This window comes from Mixophyes fleayi, chromosome 8, assembly GCF_038048845.1.
Source record: "Mixophyes fleayi isolate aMixFle1 chromosome 8, aMixFle1.hap1, whole genome shotgun sequence".
Taxonomy (NCBI): domain Eukaryota; kingdom Metazoa; phylum Chordata; class Amphibia; order Anura; family Limnodynastidae; genus Mixophyes; species Mixophyes fleayi.
This window is the reverse complement of record NC_134409.1, coordinates 80,743,150-80,754,287: the sequence shown is the minus strand read 5'-3', so window position 1 is coordinate 80,754,287 and position 11,138 is coordinate 80,743,150. Positions and strand designations below refer to the sequence as shown.

The 11,138-nt window shown below is 40.0% G+C and overlaps 1 long non-coding RNA gene across 1 annotated transcript; it reads left to right on the top strand.

Moving 5' to 3' along the window:
* The first annotated feature begins 2,203 nt into the window (after window positions 1–2,203).
* Window positions 2,204–2,861, top strand: LOC142100111 (uncharacterized). Its single transcript, XR_012678709.1, has 2 exons — window positions 2,204–2,294; window positions 2,630–2,861. It is a non-coding gene; the product is annotated as an uncharacterized LOC142100111 (long non-coding RNA).
* Window positions 2,862–11,138: the final 8,277 nt, after the last annotated feature.

Sequence of the window (11,138 nt, the reverse complement as noted above, 5' to 3'; positions counted from 1 at the left end):
TATACCCAGAAAGATTTGGTGCATGCAGAGTCACAATTTATGCATATCGAAATATATCCATGTTGATAAATACAAATCAAAAATAGAACATTTATTGCTCCCATTTCTACAATTTGATTTGGTGGAGCACTTAGCTTTTTCCACTGTTGCCAGTACAGAATTCACATGTCTTTGAAATCCAAAGTCTTTGCCAACAACTGCTTTGCTGTGTTGTAGCTGATAACACTGTTGAACATTACATATAGCCACCTTACACACCAAAACATATACTAAGTCACAGAGTGGAATAAATACCCTCAAACTTGTAAATATACCAAGGTTAGCCACATACACGCATCATTCAGGGTTCAAACTCATTACCTTGTTGTTGCAAGCTCATTTCTTTATTCACTGAGTTATACTTCACATTGAAACACCAACACCAAACTGCACATTAACTAGTTAGCACAGCTGAATGACTGTCTTAGACCTGATAAATTGGCCATGTTGCAATTAATATGAACAGCATGATGGATAACGTGGTATTAAAATATTAACCCTAGATAAACACACACATTAATAAAAACACTGTTTTACTAAAGCAGCAGGAGCTGCAAAAACGTCACCAAACAAACGTGAATTAAGCGCGTTTGTGAATCTTACGCTAAATACAAGCAGTTGCATATAGTTTTTTACTTTTAGGAGTATGCTTAATAATGTGTTTTATTAACTCACTTGGTGCTTAGGGTTGACCTGGGGCCTTGAACTTCTGCACTTAGTATTGGGGGGTGAAATACATAACCACTACACTATCGTGGCACATCTAAATGTAGCAAATGCAAATGAATAATACCTCATAAAATTGTACTTAAAACTATTTTACCCATACTATTGCCACAACACTAACAGCTTAGCTCATTAATGACATCTGTAATAATCGTTATAATCTCTACTTACCTACAGAAAATAAACGTTGCTCACATGTCAGGTCACTTTTACACAAAACCACACTTGGCTAATTAGAACGCACCTGCGTGCTCCTAATGACGTGTCCGGCATACTCTCCAGCCTACTCACCTGCATTTAATTCACTAATTACAGTGTTACTTAAAAAGACCTTGCTTGGCCTTCTGTGTTGTTGGGAGATTCACACTTCTGGGTAAGTAGCCCTTAATGGTGAAATGTTTCATAATCTCTGCAGTTTATTGCTGTACCTTGCTCAACACTCATGTTTATTTGTAGGAAAAGATATTGGTGAGATACAGATAGAAAATTATGCTGAAAGGTCATAATGGTTAAGAATTTTATGTTGAAGGTTAGTGGAAAAGTCTTTAATTAGCTGCAGAGTTTGAATATTGAGGCAACTGTGTAGACTTGGGATGTGTCTCTGCATAGATACCTCTCGACTGTAGTGACACACATAAAGACTATCCATCTATATTGATTTATTTTGTACCTGTTTACCCTCCCCCCACAGATCTTGGTCCTGGATTGTGTTTTTTGGGTGTCTAGTGATTGCTTATTGACATTCCACATTTGTCTGTGTGTGGTAAGTAGAAACCAGATATTGTTTTATTACATACCCCTTGTTAAAATACTTTGCATTAAGAATGTCCATACTGTTTTTTTTTTTTTTTTTTCTTTTTCTAATACCTTTTATTTGAAGTGTGGTTTTTCAGACCCTACCTTAAAGACACATTAACACTCTGTGCTTGAGTCATTAAGGAGAGCAAAGGATAAAAAATAAGTAAATGTTCTAGTGGACAAAGCATGTTACAATGTAAGGGGTCAATGTTGTATTTAATTTTTTTTTTTTTTTTTGGAACAAAACATAAATATCTTCACATTTAAAAGATCAGTGGTCAAATCATGTGCAAGCTTAGTCAACGGTTGATTATCTAAGGTATGGTTATTCAAAATGGGAATATGAATAAACATGGTCTGGTGTGTTACTGAAATGGTTTATATGTGTAATAATAGGGGAAAAACCATGGCTACCTGTATTTTACCTTTACAATGTGTGTAGAAAGTATAGCTTCATGCCTCCAAATTTAGCCTTAATGTCTTTAGCTAAATGCACGTTAATGGGGTAGTTTAAATCAACAGCCTAATGTGGCAACATAATTGATGTTTGGTTTTTCTACAGTTTATTGATCAGCACATATAGTGTTGAGAAGTGCACATTATTGACACTTTTTGTTTTTCTTATATCTACAGCCTTTAGATTACACTTGGCCTGCAGTGCTGGCTTTTCTGCCATTGCACTTCCTTTTTGGAGTTGGTGGATGTTGCCATGGTGAAGGGTGTTTTCAAATGTAAGTAGTATAGTGCTATCTGCACTAAAATGTGATTGGCCAGTGAGTGTGCTCCATACAATAATGTCGTCGTTACTAAGCCTGCAATGTGTGGTTGCACAAACAAAACATATGGGCAGATGCTAGCTATGTAACATAGGGGTTTGGTGTTTCAAATTAAGTCAAATAGTGCATTCAGAATCCTAGGTATAGTCCAAACACACAAGCCATTATTATTCACTATAATATTACTGGCTTTTTTACACATGCCAATACATTGCTCAATCTCTTGATATCAAAATGCAAGTTGTCTGAGCTAATATTGCCATATTAATTTGTTGCCTTTCGTTCAACAGGGTGTGTTGGCGTGGATTTTGGATTTGTGCAATTCGTGTCTCACTAAATGTTGAAGTATTTCTCCAGAGCTCCAAGCCTGCTTATGTCTCTCTTCAGTCTGGCCAGATTGTCATCTCTTAATCCAAGGAATTTTTACACACACAGACCATTACCTTGTTTGCTTTGTTTTTGTCAGCACATTTGAATTCATATATGTAATAAATCTAGCCTATGCTGCAAATGTGTCAGCAATCAGTTGTCATGCCATTTTGTACCATTACTACAGTGCACTGATTAATATTTTAATACCCATAAATCCATGTGTAGTGCTTTCAAAACTACTGTGGAACAGGTTTTATTTTAAATGAATATATGAAATCTAGGTGTGGTTATTTTCTCCTTTGCCACAGATACACCATAGCTTACAAACACGCTCAATGGGGTAAATGTATAGTTTTAGAAAATGTCTATAGTGTGGAGGTTTGTATGTGTGTTTGGTGCTTAGTAGTAAATTGTTTGGACACTTTCAGCTTTTAGAGCGAGCATGTGATGTGCGTAGGAATATAGGCATCACATTACAGGTAAATGTATATAAAGAAAGCAAAAATGTTAGCAGTGTCAGGTCACACACTACCAACTTTTGGCCCTTGGCCAAATGGGATAACAATATTTTTCGCTTGTGCTAGTGGCACTTTGTTTCAAAGTGGTCCAACACCCACATGCCAGACACAAACCCCACACTAACAATTATGGGGAATGCATTAGGGCACTAAGCTAGTGGAGTCTTGCTACAAGGCCATAATACCATCACCTAGGGCCTGAATCATTAGTAATCTTCTTATCTTGTGCAAAAGGTAAGATGCTTATTGTTATGAAGAAACGGGGAGATAAGAGTGAAGCAAAGATGGATTTTCATCCTAGCGTAAGAAATTCGTCACTTATGCGCAGTGGCTTTTGCTTCTTATCTCCTTTTTCTGAGCATGAACAGAGTGGATTAGCTTAAGATAAGCAAAAAATGACAGATAAGATCCTTAATGAATCAGGCCCCTAGTTTGCTAATTGGTCAAGGCAGCTATATGTAAACTTACAGCCACCATAGATACTCCACATGAGAACTAGTTACATTAGTCAGATTACACACATTGTTAGGCAGCAGTCACTTGATATGTTTGCTGAACCTGATAATGCAGGTCTCCAATGTTATTGTGGTGTAGAAATGTGAAATTTATTCTCAATACCATTTTCATGTAGCTTGCCCTCTGAAAGTGGAAAGTAGTGACAAATTCACATTCCACCTTTGTTTCTCTTCAAAGTGTGTGTGGTAATACCACCTATGTCTGTTTAAACATGCTAGTCAATGTTAACAATAATTTGCAGCATTTGTCCATGCCTTGGGCAAGGGAAGTACAAAGCCTTAATGTACAGATATCCTCCCTTTAGGATTATGGCTCCATGTTCAAATTCCTTTACCACCATCTAATCCAGGGGTGGGCAAACCTGTCCTCAAGGGCCATATCCAGTTCATGTTTTTAGGATTTCTTTAATCATGTACAGCTGAGTTAATCTATTTGGCTGGGTCAGTAATTATCCCACCTGTTTCTACAGACAGAAATCCTAAAAACATGAACTGGATATGGCCCTTGAGGACAGGTTTGCCCACCCCTGATCTAATCCAAGAGTGTTGGGCCGAGCACACAGTATTTTGAGGGATTAATGTCTGGTAGATATTGTTGATGTTTACATTGTTAGGTGAGGCATCCATTTTTTTTGGCTTATAGAGGGTGAACGTGTGCAATGGGTACCTGTGTCTGTATTGGCAAGAAATCACAACATACCAAGCTTCACATGATATGTTGCCCGTTATATAAAATTGCTTGGCCTTGCATAAATGTTTTCCAAAACTGGAAGGGAGCCAAATCCAAGTGACGTGCCCACTTTAACAATGAATGTATCAGTGTATATTACGTAAGAAACTCTAGGGTCTGTTTGTTATAATAATGTATTCAAGGTTCCAGATTGGTTTAAACTATCATGGATTGGGGGGATCAGATCATAGAGTTTGGAAAAGCCTTTACAGGATAGAGGAGTTTGGTGGACAAACTACCTCTTGGAGTCTACTTACTTGTATTACAGAGTGTGCTTCTTTGCCTGACCAAACCATATCTATACTCCAAGCTTTTTCATTTGCGTCTTACATGATTAGTCAGACACACAGCACTACATACACCCTTATAGTGTGTCAAACTGTCACGTTAGTCTGTATTTCTTGATCCGAATCAGGGACCCTTGGGATTACCTGCAGCAGGTCTGAATCTGAACAGAGCAGCCTGGATGATCTTCCTGCTCATGTTCTTGCTGATTGTCCAATCTAGCAGGGGAATGAGCAGTCTGAGAATGTGGACACAAACACTGATTTTGTAATGCAGCCAGAAACACTGGGGCCAATAACTTTCCACTGGAGAGAAGTGTGTTGTTCAGGCAATGAACAGATCACAGCAGCAGCTTTAAATAGTTTGTCCCAAGCAACTATTGGCTGAGCACTTAATGGGATCACAGGTGCTGAATCTGGTTGATCTGGAATGATCACCTGACTGCATCCAAGATGCCTGTGCACATGCAGCAGAACAAACAGTGTGTGTTTGATTACAAACGGAGCTGTGGAGGACGGGAATGTTGCTGACGACCAGAAGGCACCCAGGTAGCCGTGATATGACAGCGGCTGATGGGGTAAGTGCACCTAAGATCCAAATGTGAGACCCAACCTATATGTGCTTAGTGCAATAAGGTCATGAGGTTACATGTAAATAACTGTTATGCTAAATGACGTCGAGTGTACCACACACTGTGCATTAGCACTATTCTTAAATACAAATCCCTTATTAGATTTTTAGAATTAGCAGAGATTCTTACCTGTACAAAATAGTAGTTAACAATATTTGTACTGTGCCATCATGGGAAAAAAAAAATTAAAATTTATTTGGGTTACCTTAACACCTGTCTTTTGTGGCTCCTTTGTGTCGGGTTACAGTTTGCAAATGCAATACTTTCTTGACAGAATGATTTGGCCTACCTCTAAAGGGGCACTGTAGTTGCACGTTGTGTTTGCAATTATTTAGTCAGGCAAATAAAGAAACACTGTGGCAAAAGCATTAAGAAGCTTACCTTGATACACTTCTTGTTTAAGTCTTCTTCAGCAAACCATGGGCCAGATTCATTCTGGAAAGGTAAGGCAAAGTAACTAAGCAAGGGCAAAGCATGTCAGTTTGGAGGGGGATGTAAACCAAAAATGTCATTGGAGATGTAATTTTGGGGTAGGAGAGGTCCTACCTGACATGAACATTTCAGTGTACAAATAAGCTATCAAGTATTTGTGCGGTACATTAGGATACAGACATTTTTTTTATTTTCGTGCTCTAAACCTATTGCTATTTTGCACCACTTGCATTTTAAAAGGCTTTTGAGCAGCATTCAGAAATATGTATCCTTGACATCTAGGTTCATTACTCAATCAGGGCCATGGCATGGTTTTGGTCAGCACACTGATATTAGATACATATTTGTTTGAATACGTTAATGAATCAGCCAGTTTGTTTGGAGATTATACTATGGTTAGACTTGATAACAAGCATTGTTATTACAAAAAACATTATGGAATCTGCCGTAAAAAAGAAATAGACATTTCAGTAGTAGGAATTTTTTTTATTATAAAAAAAAAAATATATACATATTTTCGTCATATATTAAACTATATTTGTTAGGTTAAAACAATACAAATTACTTTTTCCGTGTTTTTTTAAAGCCGGTTGGACGGGAGGCTCCCCTACTCCGACTTCTTGTCACCCGTGATGTAGAGGAGTCAGAGGAACCAGGCAATGGGGCAAGGCAAGCGGGTTGTGTCCGACGAGGTGAAGGTGCAGGGTCAGGGGATGGGGATGGGGCCACGACAGGCGAGGGGGAAGTGGGCACAACAGGGGATTGGCCATAGCCACGAGCAAAGGCAAAACACATAAGACGACATAGTTCGGGGTCAGGGAGGGCGGAGGCGACAGACACATCAGGGAGGGCGGAGGCGACAGAAACATCAGGGAGGGCGGAGGCGACAGACACATCAGGGAGGGCGGAGGCGACAGACACATCAGGGAGGGCGGAGGCGACAGACAACTGGGTATGGGGGCTGCCGAACAAATAATCTGGCTGGGTGAAGGGATTGTGCCGGAGGTGCGTTGGGAGTGGACATGCAAGATATCACCCAGGAGTGTTGCAATATTTGTCACAGAAGCATTTAAATGATCCATTTTGGTGGCGAGTGTCGTCAGTAAAGAGGTGTGTGTGCTCATGAAATCGGAGAGTGTGTTAGTGAGACGGTCGATTTGCTGATCCGTGTGTTGGACAGTGCTTGATATGTGTGACAGGTGAACATTCTGTGCAAGAGTGACGTCTTTAAGATTTTCGGCTGCGCGTGCGAGTGTCCGCTGCCTTACATATTCAGCTGGAGGCAGCTGAGGCTCCTCCACATCACGGGCAACTTCTTCATCCACTGGTGAAGCAGGCGCCTGCTGCTCACATGCTGTAGAGAGATAATAAGTAAAATAAAGTAATTAGAATCAATGAGTAAGGTGCGATATTATATTGGCAAAAACATCTTACAACGCGTGATGTAGCATTGGTAAAGTGTCAGCTTCCCTTGAATGTGCTAGCAGCCCTTTCCGCTCCCCAAATACAAACATTGCAACTTATGGTCTGACATTTTAGGATGAGCCCTACATATTGAGACCATTTGTCTTCAGTGTGTAAATGTCATTTCCTACTATGTGATAGGCAAACACATTGTGCAATTGAAGTTTACCTTCACACACACATCCTGAGAGTTGACACTTTTACTCAGACAGATACAAAGCTTTACAGACATTAAGAAAGCAAACTCATCATGTACCTAGTAGAGCGGCCTCTCCTGTTCGGGATGGGCTAGAGCCAGTGTCTATGTCGCCCACCCCAACTATCTCCACCAGGGCTATTGCAGCCCTCGCCCGCTCCTCGAGGGGTGTTAAAGTAGTACGTAGTCGAGGCCCCCCACCAGTGCCTTGAGCATGCCTGTGAATCTCAACAAGCTTCGCTTTCAGGCGTCCTTTATAGTCTGCCCATCTGTGGAATAGACAAACATTATTGCCTCACATAGTACCTTCAACTCAAAATGACACATTTTTCAATCAAATACATTTCACGTTTGCTAATCACAACAATTTAACCTTCACATACAGTAATAGAGATTTTGCTCTTTTGAAGCGCGTATAATGTGGTAAACATATTATGTCAATGTGACCAAGGGCCATGGTGTTAGTTTCTGAAAACAAAGGGCCTGATCAACAAATGCATTGGAGTCACAAGGTGGTTTCACCTCACAGGTGACTAATGCTACTATGTCACAATATCCATATTTATCTCTAGCGATATCTATATATATTATTTGACAAATACACACAGTCAGTAAAGTTAAATAGGGCTATTATTTTTAATTTTAATTCGTACCTTTTCTGTACTTCAACCTTTGTACGCTCATACGGAGATATTTCATTTATGAGCCTTGTGATTTCCTGCCAATGGGTTTGGCGCTCGCGTCCGGTTATTTGGCGGTTCCCACTGTGGAACCTCGCCAGAACCCCTTCTACCAGCACCTCCAGCTCCTCCTCTATGAAGTTGTTTTTACGCCTAGTTGGCAGCCCTGGTGTCTCCACATTACTTGGGCCAGCATCAGACATATTCCTATTTCAAAGATAAGTTGTGTCTTTATAGGCAATGCACACAGTCAGGTGGTGATACAGAATCTAAGCACATTCCCCCCCTACATAAGGTACAATTTCACAAACTTCTAACTAGGTCTAAAACACATGCCCCTTATTATAATAAACATTGTGGTTTGTCTATTTAACGGCCATTTAGTTTGACCACTGCATTTTGACTGACATATTAGTCAAATACTATAGCAACATTCTCCTACTACTACTACTACTCTTCACTTTTCAAACCATAACATTGGTTTACAGGTTAGCAACACACCAAAATGAAGGATATCACTCAGTTGCAAACCCTATATTGTGTAATTATTATTAATATTTGGTTACAAATCAGCCAGCAACACACTTAAGTGTGTACTCCAAATGCAATTGTGGAGGTATGTGGGCAAAATAAGTGTATACATTTGGACCCATGTGTCCATCAATGCAATGAGCTAGTTATTATGCCGTTGAACAAGGATAAGTTTCAAAAGAACTTAGCATACTGTAGGCTACTATTGAAAACTTTACATGTTAAATGTGAGGCCAGGGGCCCTTTGCTTAGCAGTTTTTTTTACATTCCGGCCACACATATTGCAGAGCAAACAGTTTACTACATTAGGAGATAAAAATATTTTGGAACTATCCAGAAATTTCAGATAAATTCTTATACTTACTTTTCTCCAAAGTTTGGCACAAAAGACAAAAATTATTTTGATAGTCAACTGGGTAATGCGTGGTATGGGCTGCGAAAAAAAAAAACAAATTAATTTTTATAAGCAAGAAAAGGTAATGTGGTAAACAAAGCTAACCTCCTAATTTGAATATGGATAAGGTTCAAAAGAACTTAGCATACTGTAGGCAGAAAACTTTAGGAGAACACAAAAAATAATAAAATCTTTCAATCTCTGATTTAGTTTGGTACTTACTGTTTGTTGTTGGCTTCTTAGACCAATCATCCAAATGTAATGTAATGAAATCTTGACTGTGCTCTATCCAGGCTAAAAAGCGAATGAACAGGCACTAGACCAAAGCACAGGTGGGTTTAAATGGAGTGTTGAATTAATAAACCAGGTGTACACTCTTCTTCCTAATTGCGGAGCACACTGTACTCGTCTCAGTGCAGGCGCCCGCCATGTTCTTGGTGGGAGAGACAATCAGAGTCACAACACAGGTGTGTGAAAGCTCCGCGTGTGACGTGAGCACGCCCATACGTGCTCAGCGAACCAATCGGAACGCAGAGGCCCCCATTTTGTGTTATAGACATTATACCAAAATGAGGGCTGCAATTTTCAGCAGGCGTGAGCTGAGAGTCCTTGCAGAGGGTATGGACAATGTACCCTCTGGACGGTATGTGTCCAACGAGGTGAAGGTGCGGGCCTATCAAAGGGTCCGCAGACGCCTCCGCCTCCGATACAACATTCGGCGGAGCACCGTTCAGCTCCAACGGCGGTGGAGCGATCTCCGGCGCCGCCAGCCCCAGCTTCTGGAGGAGCTCCGTAGGGAGATCAGAATAAGTGAGTTCTCTACTAATCGCCAAAAAAAAGTCAACATATATATATATTTGCTCTATGGGCCTGATTCATGAAGGATCCTTAACTTGAGAAACTTCTTATTTCAGTCTCCTGGACAAAACCATGTTACAATGTAAGGGGTGCAAATTAGTGTTCTGTTTTGCACATAAGTTAAATACTGACTGTTTTTTCATTTAGCACACAGATACTTGATAGATTATTTGTACACGGAAGTTTAAAGTTGATATTTGTGTGCTACATGAAAAAGCAGTCAGTATTTAATTTATGGTCAAAACAGATTACTAATTTGCACCCCTTGCATTGTAACATGGTTTTGTCCAGGAGACTGAAATAAGAAGTTTCTCAAGTTAAGGATCCTTCACGAATCAGGCCCTATATGTTTGTAAATATGTTCACCCTAAACACCTGACATGGCCTACATAACAATGTGCAAGCACACTATAAAGGTCATGCCCCTTCCAGTGCACCCAATAAGCTTTGGCTCCTGTGTCCTAAATTTGTGTGCTATCCATTTACTGCCCTAAATGTTTTTGTGTGACAATTTTTACCAATAAGTGTGGTTTAGGAAATCAGGCATTCTAAGTCTTGACCCGAGTGCTGTAACTTGCTAGTCTAACCTTAAAAACATTTTGGAGTGGAAGATGTGTTGTCATTATTGGGTCAAGATTTAAAAGGCACGTTTCAAAGACAAAACACCTTAGTGTTTAGACTGATTTTTGCAAGCTCCCATAAGATGCAAACAGATTAGATAGTGTGCTAGATATAGCTAATCAATCATTACTTAACTGCCTATTTAGACTCTTTTAGATTGTAAGGTACTCCCAACAAAGGGTGATTTCCAAAGTATACTCAACATTCAAAGCTTTTTGACCTCCATCCACTAATTCGGTGGTCCTGTAAAGAGAGAACTAATTGACCAGGGCCAAGGGAGTTTGCTGACTTAAAAGCACCTACATGAAAAAAACATACTACGGCCAAATGTGAACAAAACCTAATTAGGCGGCCAGTAGTATGTTTGGGGAGTGTGGTAGACAACACATGCAAATATGGAGCAAGCCTCCAAACTCCACACATATGTAACTATCATCAGGGAGTTGAACTCCTGACCCCAGTGCTGTGAGGCAGACGTGCTAACCACTAGACCACTGTGCTGGGCTGACAAGTCATGTGAAATGCTTTGTGTTCATCATGTTTACCTCCTTGCATTGTTAGTAGCAAATATT